The 12,688-nt window shown below is 45.2% G+C and overlaps 1 protein-coding gene and 1 long non-coding RNA gene across 9 annotated transcripts in view; one reads left to right on the top strand and one right to left on the bottom strand.

Moving 5' to 3' along the window:
* Positions 1–3,184, bottom strand: part of TTBK1 (tau tubulin kinase 1) — a 40,299-nt gene extending 37,115 nt beyond the window's left edge. For all 8 annotated transcript variants that reach the window (XR_008298594.1, XR_008298596.1, XR_008298595.1 and 5 more), the window contains exon 1: positions 3,084–3,184. The gene's annotated coding sequence lies outside the window, so the exon portion shown is untranslated. The remainder of the gene's footprint in view (positions 1–3,083) is intronic.
* LOC128315631 (uncharacterized) lies at positions 465–5,829 on the top strand. The gene is made up of 3 exons (XR_008298597.1): positions 465–1,089; positions 4,259–4,384; positions 4,918–5,829. It is a non-coding gene; the product is annotated as an uncharacterized LOC128315631 (long non-coding RNA).
* Positions 5,830–12,688: the final 6,859 nt, after the last annotated feature.

The following is a 12,688-nucleotide window of genomic DNA, read 5'->3' on the forward strand; positions in this document are numbered from 1 at the left end:
AGTGGGGAGGGACTGTGAGTGGGGCAGGCTACGGACCAGGACCACCTTGCAGATATGGAGGAGGGCAGCTCCATTCTCCTGGCCGGCATCTTTCCTCGGCCCAGTGGGCAGATGCTCCAGGGGTTACTGGGGGAAGCATTGTGTAAACACCCAGGTGGAGGTCAGAGGAGAAGACAGAAATACTATCCACAGGAAGGGAGATACAAACTACAAACTGGAGATGTGAAAAACAGCAGCAGAACACACATGTTGAAAAAAGGAGAGAAAAATGCCATGTGAACAGGCTATGGGGAAAGCGTTTCCCAAAGAGAGATATGCTAACTAATGTGGAGGAAACTTGCTGACCCCGAGGGTGGGGGGCGGACGTGGGGGGAGGGGGTGCATACTAGTCTAGGACCCATGCTTGTGTAGGGGACACCTAGGCTGAGAAGGACCAGTCTGAGTGACTTGATCTGAGACCCCGGCACCCACACTTTCCCTGTGCCACCAAATGCCCATGGAGCTGTGCGTCTGAAAGGGGAGAAATGCTGACCAAGGGGTGACCCATGGGAGACACACACCAGAGTGATGGAGACCTGCTAATCAACCAGGGCATGGGATAATCAAGAAAATGAGATACACGAAAGCCCCTTGAGGATGATGCTAATGCCAGTGAGGAGGATGCAGCTGTGAGAAAGACACCTTTCTCAGGGGAGAGTCCAACCCACTGACAGCTAATGGTTCCAAAGCAAGGATGTGAGCTGTGGGGTGAACATAAGGTGATGGACTCATGACATGGATTTTAGAGGGACTGCAGCCCTGCAGCTACTCCAAGGGAGAGAGACAGGCTGAATTGGGGAAGGGGGGGGGGCTTGGGGACCACAGGGAGTGGGATGGGTCTAACAGGAGGCAGGAGGAATGACAGGGAGCAGCAGGTCTGGGTAGGCATGTGATGAGAGAGCTCTGACCACACCTTTCTGTGTCTGCTCAGGAACAACAAGAAGGAAGACAGCTCTGGTTGCATTGGCAAAGGTAGAAGTTGAATATCAAGGAGAGCATCCCAACTGTGAGCGAGGGCTGGGAAAGCCAGCCAGTGTTATCTCGGGAAATGTAAGCGTGTGCACGCATACGTGTCTGCACGTGAATCTGTGCATGTGTCCCTCTGTGAACACGTATATGTCTTTGTGTGTCTTTCTGTGTGTTTATGTGTCTGTGTGTGTGTCTTTGTGTCTGTGACTGTACCTCTGTCTGCATGTGCTTATGTGTTTTTGTGTCTGTCTTTGATGTGCATGTGTATAGGCAGGGGGCCACTTTTTGAGATTTCTGGCAACCCAGTACAGGATTGGAGTCAGGATCTTTTCTTCTCCCCCCCCCCCCCCACTTATATACACTTTGTATAAGCACATTGCTCTACCCTCACAATGATCCTGGAGAGTCACAGACTGAAGGCAGTTACTCCAGCTGGGGACAGGGTGGGGTGGAAGGGAGGTGGAGAGGAAGAAAATGCCTAAGGTATCTATGGATGGGGCAGAAACTCCATAAACCAATCTTTCCTTGGGACAGGATACTTCCCAAGGCTCCTGTGTCTAGCCATCCTGCTACAGGGGGCAGTGTGGGATAGTAAAGGCACAGAAACAACCTTCAACAGGTCATGGTGTGTACCGTGAGGGACATGTAGAAAAGAGGAGTGACACTGTCACTCTTTTCCTATCTTGTTCAAGTGACTCAGCTGACTCTTTCCTCCAGTCCACCCAACTTCAGAGTATCAGAGCTGTGGGGATGTCAAATAGGCCTCTGCCCACCTTTTGCCAAAGTGGCATGTGGGGCATCAGGAATTCAGAGGGCAGTGAGGGCAATGGCAGGACAAAGGGAGAGGGAGGGGATGGGGGTTTCTGAAATAAAGGTAAAGACAGGTTGAGGACAAGACTGAAGAAGCAATTGAACCAGTAGGGAGGGAGCCTGGAGCGATTGAACTGGTGACCTCCGGTGGGTCTTCCATCCTGTAATGGTGGATTCTATAGGTTGATGAGAAAATTTTGGGTGCAGCTCCCAGTTTATAGATGGGCAGCCTAGAAGGAACAGGTGAGATGGGAAAAGGGAGAATGGAGACCAGAGGATAAATGAGGTTTCCCTGCCTCTCCCAGTCCACCATCCTCACTCTGCCTCAAAGGACTACGTTCAAGTCAGACTAGGTTGGACAACAGGCCACGAGGAACTTGGCTGCCCCATTACTGCCCCCTCAGGACCTTTTGGGTGTGTGGAGGCATGGGTGTGTCATGTGAGAGGGCTTGTGGAAGAGGTTTTTATGGCTATCTGTCAGACAGTGTGAGGCCAACTGTGTGTGTGGGTGTGGGTGTGGGGTTGGGAGACAGGGAAGGAGAGACATCCAGGGAGGGTGGGAGAGAGAGGGAGCTCATCATGGTGTGTGAGTAGAGGTGTTGATGTGTAACTACGCAAGGTGTGAGCCAGGTGTATGTGGGGATCTGGGAGCGCAGGTAAGGAGAGGTGAAGGAGCCCAGTGAGGGGTGGTGGATACAGGTGAAAAGAGGTGTGGAAGAAGGCAGAGAAAAAGGGAAGGGTTGGGGGGGATGACAGGATCGGAGGAGGGGGTTGGGTAAGACAGAGGCAGGTGAGCGATCCTAATGACTGGTGAGGAAGCGGCAGGACCCTGGGAGAGGCTTCTGGGCACCGCCGAAGGGGTAAGGAGGTTGGGAAGGCAGCTAGCGGCAGGCAGGGAGGCACGCAGGGACTGAGGACAAGGGGGAGAGGTAATGGAGGCAGCTGGGAAGGGCTTGTCAGGGTGACAGCCGAGTGAAGCCGCGGGGACGGGGACAGGGGTGAGAAGCGAGGGGCAGAGGCTCTGGGGGGCCGGCTGGCGAAGGCAGGCGCGTATGCTGGGGGGCAGGGAGCCGTTCCAGGCCTCGGGATGCGGCCCAGGCTGTGTAGGCCAGCGGCGGGCGTCCCGGCTCGGGCGGACACGGCGCGGGGAGGGGGAGCTGGGGAAGGCTGCGCTGGGAGGCGAGCCGGACCCGAGGCCCGCGGAGCCCGCAGGAGAGCCCCCGCCCCGACCCCGCCGGCCCGCCGCCGGCCCCGCCCCGCCTCACCTGCTCTGTGCCCGCTGCGGCTGCGGCTGCGGCGGCGGAGGCAGCGGCTCGGGGCGGCGCATCCCCCGGGGCCGGGGCGGGGCGGGGGCGGGGGCGGCTCAGTGCGGCGCGGGGCGGCCCGCTCCCTCCGGCGGCGGCGGCGGCGGTGGCGGCCTCCCGCCCGGGATCATCCCCGCCCGGCCCGGCCCGGCCCCGATCCTCCTCGGGCGACGGCGGAGGCAGCGGCGGAGCGGGGAGCTGCCCACAATGCACTGCGCCGCCAGCATCAGCACCAGCCCTGACATCACCACCCCACCGCCCGGCTCTTACATCACCGCCCTCTCTCTGACATCACATTCCACTCCGCTCTTCTCGCCACGCCGGCAGCCTTAGAGCTCTCCTTCGGATGGTCCCGCTTCAGCTCTTCGGTTCTCCTCACTGGTTATTGCCATTTATTTGACCGCCACCCCGCCCCCACCCCTGCAGTGCCCCATCACTCCTTACTTGTCCCCATAAAACTCACCTGTCTCCATCACCCCTTATCTTTTCCCCTCCCAGTCACTCCTTGCCTGTCCCTATCAGCCTCAACTGATTTCCGCACCGCATCTTCCATGTGTTCATATTACCTGCTTCTAAACTCCGCTCCCCTCACCTGTATCCATCCTCCCACAGTTCCCGTCCGCCATTTCTTCTCACACGTCCCTTGCCTAGAACTCACCACTCCACACATAGGCCTTACCTCCTGGCTCAACCTGTCCCTCTCTGTCTTTGGCCCTCTCTCCCATCTGTTGACAAATTCTGTCAAGCAAATTTCTTATTGCTTACAAATTGGATGCACACTCTTTACCATGACATTAAATAGTCTTCCCAACATGGGTAATAATACCGTATAGAGATTATTACCACCCTTCTGACAAATTTGATTGCTCAGCATTCCCTGAACATACTTTGCACTTTGTCTCTCTCAGGTCCTTCCTTCCATCCTTTGTGCCTTCAACAAATGCATACTGAGTGCCTTCACTAACAACAACAATAATAATAGCAGCAACTATCTACTCCTACCAGACATTGTTCTAACTTACACATATTAACTCGTATAATCCTCATAATAACCCAGTGACATAGCAGTACTAATGTTATACCCATTTTATAGATGAGGAAACTGAGATACAGATAGGTTGAGTAATTTGCCTTAGGTTACAGAGTCACCTTGAATACAGCAGAGCTGGTATTCAAACCCTGGCTTCAGAGTCCATGCTCCTAACCACGATGGAAGGACCATTGAGTCAACAAGGCCATTCAGAGGAGGCTTCTTGGAAGAGGTGCGTTCAACTGTAATTTGAAGGATTAGTTATTTTCCAACAGGTAAGTGGGTCCAGGGCAGAGGGTGGGAGAGGCTCCCAGGCTGAGAAGAGGGCATGAGGTGAGCTGGGGGTGGGCCTGTACAAGATCATGAAGGGCACTGTGCACTATGCTAAGAAGACTGGATTTTCTCCACTTAGTTTTTGAAAATATAGTGGATAATGTCACAAGCCATCCAAATCCCCCTTCAGAATCTAGGTACTCATTCCTCCGCCTGCCTGGGATGCTGTAGTCTGAGCACTCTAAGCTGACTCTTTTTTCTGGAAACTGCCCCTGGCCAAGGGAGCTGCCTCAACTCAAGATCATGAACCCTTTCTGGGGCAACCGATATCTGATTGATGATCAACCTGTGAGGACAAAGGCCTGGCCCCCTCACCCCAACTCAAGACAGCTCTGAAGGGACATCCACTTTCAAAACTGCTGAGAGGGTCACCCTAAGCTTTATTGAGGCTGCACTGAAGCTCCGCCCAGCCCTGCTTTCTTTACTCCACAGATGTTGATCCCCAGAGTCCCTCCCTATCAACCTCCTGCGTGATCCTCTCTGTCTCAGAGTCAATGTCCAGGGGAATTGGACCTTCACACAGGAAATCACTGAAGATCAAGTCTGATCCAAGTATTGAGTTAGGATTCTAGGTGGACAGTCTTATCCCCAGTCCTATAAAAATGTCCCTCTCCTCTCCTCTAGCTTGCATTGTTTCTGTTGGGAAATCTACACTTATCCGTGTCTTTGTTTCCCTGTATGTAATGTCTGTTACTCTTCTGGCCACATTTAAGATTTTCTCTTTATCACTGTTTTTAGAGCTATTTGATTATAATGTGACCTGCCATAGTTTTTGTTTTGTTTTCATGTTTCTTGTGCTTGGGGTTTGTATCTGTGAATTTATAGTTTTCATCAGGTTTGGGAAAATTTCAGCCATTATTTTCTCAAATATTTTTTCTGCCTTCTCTTTTTTCCCAGAGACTCCAATTAGCCTGTTTATGAGGCCACTTGAGTTTTCCATAGCTCACTGATGCTTTGTTCATTTTTCCCCCAGTCTTTTTTTCTCACTGTGTTTTGTGTGTGTGTGTGTGTTTAAGATTTTATTTTTAGGTAATCCTTACACCCAACATGGGGCTCAAACTTACAACCCTGAGATGAAGAGTCACATGCTCTACCAACTGAGCCAGCCAGGCACCCCTGTTTTGCATAGTTTCTGCTGCTGTGTATTCAAGTTCATTAATCTTACCTTTTGCAGGTGGTATTAATCCCATTGGATGTATTTTTCATTCTAGTATACATCTCTAGAAATTCAATCTGGGTCTTTACAAAATCTTTCATGTTCAATTTTCCTTCTAATTTCTTAAGCATATGGAATAGTTATAATAACTATTTTAATGTACTTGCCTATGAATTTTATTATCTGAATGATTTCTGGACCAGTTTCAGTTGCTTTTTCTTTTCACTGTTTTTCTGCTTCTTTCTATACACTAATTTTTTATTGGATGCCAAATAGTGTGAGTTTTACTTTGTTGGGTTTGGGATTTAAAAAAAAAAATTTAATGTTTATTTATTTTTGAGAGAGAGAGAGCGCACAAGTGGGGGAGAGGCAGAGAGAGGGAAACACAGAATCTGAAGCAGGCTCCAGGCTCTGAACTGTCAGCACAGAGCCTGATGTGGGGCTCAAACTCACAAACCATGAGATCATGACCTGAGCCAAAGTCGAATGCTTAACCAACTGGGCCACCCAGGCACCCCTGGATATTTTTGTATTTCAGTAAATACTCTTGAGGTTTGCTCCAGGATGCAACTCATTTACTTAGAAAGTTTGATCCACTAAGTCTTACTTTTTAAGCTTTATTAGGTGGGACCTAAACAGCTTCTAGACCAGGGATAATTTCCCCCAGTACTGAGGCACAAGCCTTCAGCATAATTTACCTCATGCCCCATGCATGATGAGGTTTTTCCACCTCGGCTGGAGGGAACAGGCACTTTTTCCACTGCTGTGTGAGCTCTGGAGATTCACTTTGCTACTTTCAGGTGGTTCTTTTCCTGCCTCAGAGAGTTTCCTCACACACATATGCTGATCTGTCACGGAGTGCCCTCTGAACATTCCAGAGCTCTCTCTTGGATTCTATGCTCTGTTCTACAAACCAGTTGCCTTGGCCTCCGTGGATTCCCCAATCGGCCTCCTCAGCTCAAGGAGACTGCTGGGCTCAGCTTGGTTCCTCCCCTCTGAAGCCCGGAAGCCCTGCAGGCAACATGGGGGGGGGGGGGGACACACAGCTCACCTGGCTGTTTTCAGGTGAGCTGTTTTCGCTTTGCCGTCCTACACTGCCTGATGGCCAATGTTCAAACATCATTGTTTCATATATCCTGTCCAGTTGTTTTGCTTGTTAAACATGGGAGGTTATACAGCAAAGGAAACCATCAATAAAATGAAAAGGCAATTTATGGAAAGGGAGAAAATGATTGCAAATCACATATTGGTAGGGGTGCCTGGGTGGCTCAGGTCATGACCTCATGGTTTGTGAGTTCGAGCCCCACATCGGGCTCTGTGCTGACAGTTCAGAGCCTGGAGCCTGCTTCAGATTCTGTGTTTCCCTCTCTCTGCCTCTCCCCCACTTGTGCTCTCTCTCTCTCTCAAAAATAAATAAAATGTAAAAAAAATTTTTTTCTTAAATCATATATCTGGTAAAGGGTTAATATCTGAAATATATAAAGAACTCATACAATTCAATAGGGGGGAAGAAAGGACAATCCACTTTAAAAATGGGCAGGGTGCCTGGATGGCTCAGTCATTAAGCATCTGACTTTGGCTCAGGTCATGATCTCTCGACTCGTGAGTTCGAATCCCACATCAGGTGAGCTCAAGCCCTGCTTTGGGTGAGCTCCGCTTTGGGTGAGCCCCGCTTTGGGTGAGGCCTGCTTCTCTTTCTCTCTCTCTCTCTGTCTCTCTTTCCCCCCTGGGATTCTGTGTCTGCTCCTTGCTCACTTGTGCCCCCCCCTCAAAAAAAAATGGGCAGAGCATCTAAATAGACATTTTTCCAAAAAAGACATGCACTAGCCAATAGGTACATGAAAATGTACCATACTACCCAAAGCCATCTGTAGATTGAAAGCAATCCCTATCAAGAATCCAATGACATTTTTTACAGAAGTAGAAAAAACAATCTTAAAAGTTATACAGAACCAGAAAAGACCCTGACTAACTAAGGTAGTCCTGAGAAAGACGAATAAAGTGGGAGGCATCACACCTTCTGATTTCAAGCTACGTTACAAAACTACAAAATCAAAAGAGTAAGGTACCAGCATAAAGACAGACACATAACCAATGGAACAGAACTGAGAGCCCAGAAATAAGCCCATGAATATATGGCCAACTAATATTTGACAAGGGAGCCAAGAATAGTCAGTGAAGAAAAGACAGTCTCTTCCATACATGTGGCCAACAGACACATGAAAAGATACTTAACATCACTAATCATCAGGGAAATGCAAATCAAAACCACAGTGAGGCATCCCCTTACACCTCAGAATGGCTAGTATCAAAAAGATAAGAAATAACAAGTGTTGGCAAGGATGTGGAGAAAAGGGAACGCTCATGCATTGTTGGTGGGAGTGTAAGTGGGTGCAGTCACGGTGGAAAACAGTAGGGAGGTTCCTCAGAAAACTAAAAACAGGGGCACCTGTATGGCTCAGTCGGTAGAATATGTGACTCTGGATCTCAGGGTTGTGAGTTCAAGCCCCATGTGGGTGTAGACATTACTTAAAAATAAAATCTTTAGGGGCACCTGGGTGGCAGTTGGTTAAGCCTCCGACTTCATCTCAGGTCATGGTCTCATGGTTCACGAGTTCAAGCCCCACATCGGGCTCTGCGCTGACAGTGTGGAACCTACTTGGGATTCTCTGTCTCTCCCTCTCTGTCTGTCTGTCTGTCTCTCTTTCAAAATAAATAAACAAACTTTAAAAATTTTAGGGGTGCCTGGGTGGCTCAGTCGGTTAAGCATTCGACTCTTGATTTGGCTCAGGTCATGATCTCACGATCAGGAGGTTTGAGCCCCATGTTGTGCTGTGTGGAGCCTGCTTGGGATTCTCTCTCTCTCTCTCTCTCTCTCTCTCTCTCTCTGCCCCTCTCCTGCTCCTGTTTGCACACTCTCTCTCTCAAAATAAATAAACTTTTAAAATAAAATCGTTAAAAAGAATGAAATCTTGCCATTTGCAACAATGTGGATGGAGCTAGAGTATTACGCTAAGCGAAATAAGTCAGTCAGAGAAAGACAAATACCATCTGATTTCCCTCATATGCATAATTTAAGTAACAAAACAAAGGAACATAGGTGGGGTGACAAAGAGAGGAAAATCGAGAAACAGACTCTTAACTGTAGGGAACAAACTGATGGTTACCAGGGGGGAAGGAGGTGGAGGGTTGTGTGAAATAGAAGATGAGGATTAAGGAGGGCACTTGTGATGAGCACCGGGTGTTGTATGCAAGTGTTGAATCACTAAATTTTACACCTGAAACTAATATTACATTGTATGTTAACTGACTGGAATTAAATAAAAACTTGGGGAAAAAATCATAAAAAAAAAAAAAATAGAAGTACCACATGATCCAGTAACTCCATTTCTGGGTATTTATCTGAAGAAACTGAAAAATGAAAACACTATTTTATTTATTTATTTAATGTTTATTTATTTTTGAGAGGGAGAGACAGAGCGTGAGCAGGGGAGGGGCAAAGAGAGAGGGAGACACGGAATCCGAAGCGGGCTCCAGGCTCTGAGCTGTTAGCACAGAGCCTGATGCAGGGCTTGAACTCATGAACCGTGAGCTCATGACCTGAGCCTAAGTCAGACATTTAACTGAGCCACACAGGCACCCCTGCAAACACTACTTTAAAAAGATATGTGCACCCCTTAGTTCACTGCAGCATTATTTACAATAGCCATTATATGGAAGCGACCTAAATGCTCATCAATACATGAATGGATAAAGAAGATGTTATATATATGTAGACGGTGGAATATTACTCAGCCATAAAAAAGAATAAGATCTTGCCATTTGTGACAACATGGATGGACACAGAGGACATCACGCTAAGTAGAATATGTCAGACAGAGACACTATGATTTCACTTACATGTGGAATCTAAAACAAACAAAAAGCAATAACAACAAAAGAGACACAGACTCCTAAATATAGAGAACAAACATGGTGTCCCGGGGGGGGAGGTGGTGGGAGAATGGACAAAATGGGTGACAGGAAGTGGGAGATACAGGCTTCTAGTTATGGAATAAGTCATGGGGAACATAGTCAATGGTACTGTAATAGTGTTGTATGGTGTCAGATGGGAGCTACACTTGTGGTGAATATATGTCTAGACTTGTCAAGCTACTATGTGGTACACCTGAAACATTGTGTGTCAACTATCCTTCAATTAAAAAAAAATTGTTTTTGGACAAGACAATCTCTCCAATAAACAGTGCTGGGAAAACTGATATTCACATGTGAAAGAATGAAATGAGGGGCTCCTGGGTGGCTCAGTCAGTTAAGTATCTGACTCTTGATTTCAGCTTAGGTCACGATCTCACGGTTCATGGGTTTGAGCCCTACTTCGGGCTCTGTGTGGACAGCTGGGAACCTGCTTGGGATTCTCTGTCTCCCTCTCTCTGTCTGCCCCTCCCCTGTGTGTGTGCATGTTCTCTCTCTCTTTCTCTCTCAAAAATAAATAAATAAACTTTAAAAAAAGAATGAAACTAAACACCTATTTTATACCACTCACAAAAAATTAACTCGAATTGGATTAAAGACTTAAATGTAAGACCCGAAACCATATAACTCCTAGAAGAAAACATAGGGAAAAAACTATTTTGCATGGGTATTGGCACTGGGCTTTTCTTGATATGACACCTAAAGTATAAGCAACAACAAAAATAAATAGACAAGTGGGACTACGTCAAACTAAAAAGCTTCTGCATGGCAAGAAAACAAAAACAAAAACAAAACCCACTCCCCCCCCCCAAAAAAAAGTCAGAAAAATGAAAAGACAACATACAGAATGGGACAAAATATTTACAAACAATATATCTGATAAAGGGTTAATATCCAAAATATATAAAGAATTCACAAAACTCAATAGCACAAAAAAATGATCTAATTAAAAATGGCCAAGGGGCCTGAATAGATACTTTTCAAAAGAAGGCATACAAATGGCCAACAGGAACATGAAAATGTGCTTAACATCACTAATCATTAGGGAAATGCAAATCAAAACCACAACGATAGGGGTGCCTGGCTGGCTCAGTTGGTGAAGCATGCAATTCTTGATATCAGGGTTATAAGTTGGGTGTAGAAATTACTTAAAAATACACATTGGGTGTAGAGATTACTTAAAAATAAAATCTTTGTGATGCCTGGCTGGCTCAGTCGGTAGAGCATACAACTCTTGATCTCAGGGTCGTAGGTTCAAGCCCCATGTTGGGTGTACAGATTACTTTTTTAAAAAATCCAAACACAATGATACGTCACCTTATGCTTGTTAGAATGGCTATGATCCATCTTGAACCAACAATAAAAACAAATTCATAGATACAGAGAACAAATTGGTGGTTACCAGAGTCAGGGGAGGTGGAACATTGAGTAAAGTGGAAGAAAGTGATCAAAAGATATAAACTTCCAGTTATAAGACAAATAAGTCCTGGGTAAGTAAGGTATAGCATGGTGACTACAGTTAATAATACTGCATTGTATATTTGAGGGTTGCTAAGAGAGTACATCATAAAAGTTCTCATCACAAGAAAAAGCATTTATAACTGTGTGTGGTAATGAATGTTAACTAACCCTATTGTGGTGAACATTTCACAGTATATATATATATATCAGGTCACTATGTTGTGCATCTAAAACTAATGCAGTGACAAAAAAGTTTTTTAATCACAGAAAAGAAAGCATGACATACAACAAAAGGAACAAGGAAAAGCATGGTAAATATAAAGCACAAAAGAGGATAAGAGGAAAAAAATCCAAATATTAATCACAATAAATATAAATGGAAGAAATCCATTGATTAATAGAGCACCGGTTTCTTAAAAATGCAAATATAAACTGCTTAACAGAGACACATTGGATTAAAAAAAGGTTAAAACTGAAGATGTAAAAATATGCAAGTCCAAAGGATTTATCAGGAAAAAAGTAGGTCACATCATGAGGACAAAAAGTATACCACCAAGAACATATAAAAAGTCTAAACTTGTACTCACCTAATAATAGTTTCAGAAAACAGGGTAAAAATAGGTAAAATTACATGGAAAAAAATGTAAATCGACTGTCAAAGGGATCTTTTAACAAAATTACCTCAGTAATTGATAAATCAAATGGGCCAAAAAAAAAAAAAGTAAAGCTATAGAATATTTGAAAAATAAAAATATAGGGGCACCTGGGTGGCTCAGTAAGTTAAGCGTCCAACTTTGGCTCAGGTCATGATCTTGTGGCTCATGAGTTTGAGGCCACATCAGGCTCTGTGCTGACATCTCAGAGCCTGGAGCCTGCTTCAGATTCTGTGTCTTCCTGTTTCTCTGCTCCTCCCCCACTGGCACTCTATCTCTCTCAGTCTCTGTCTCTCTTTCTCTCAAAAATAAATAAACAATTAAAAAAAGAAAAATAATGAAAAATAAAAATATAACCAACAAGTTTGATCTAGTGTACATGTGTATAGACGATTATATGCAGGTAATATATTATCTATTATCCATTATCTATTTTAGATATATTATCTGTTATATATGTAAATATCTATTGTACCTAGATTTTATATACATACATATCTATTCTATACATAACAGATAATATTTATAATAGATATTATAATATATATAATACATAGATCTGAAATAGATATAAAAAAATTTTAAGATTTGAAAAACCTGAGTAGTGGATACTAGGATATTTGATATACCATTCTCCAAACTTCACTCATACTTGAAATATTTTGTAATAAAATTTTAAATTAATAATTATTCACAAAAAAAAAATCTAAAATTGAGCACTAAGGCTGAACTCCCTGTTTTGGCCTCTACGGATGCCTAACACAGAAGAGTGGAGTATGAGTCTAGGTATTCCCTCCTTGCACAAAATTCCCATCATAAGTGATGGCACTAGCAAGAAAACATCCTAGCAATTGAGATGGTGAGGAAGACTCCAGGGGGCACCTGGTTGGCTCAGTCAGTAGAGCATGCAAATCTTTTTTTTTGTAATTATTTTTTAATGTTTATTTAATTTTGAGAGAGA

The sequence above is a fragment of the Acinonyx jubatus genome, chromosome B2 (genome assembly GCF_027475565.1).
Source record: "Acinonyx jubatus isolate Ajub_Pintada_27869175 chromosome B2, VMU_Ajub_asm_v1.0, whole genome shotgun sequence".
In the NCBI taxonomy this organism is placed as follows: Eukaryota; Metazoa; Chordata; class Mammalia; order Carnivora; family Felidae; genus Acinonyx; species Acinonyx jubatus.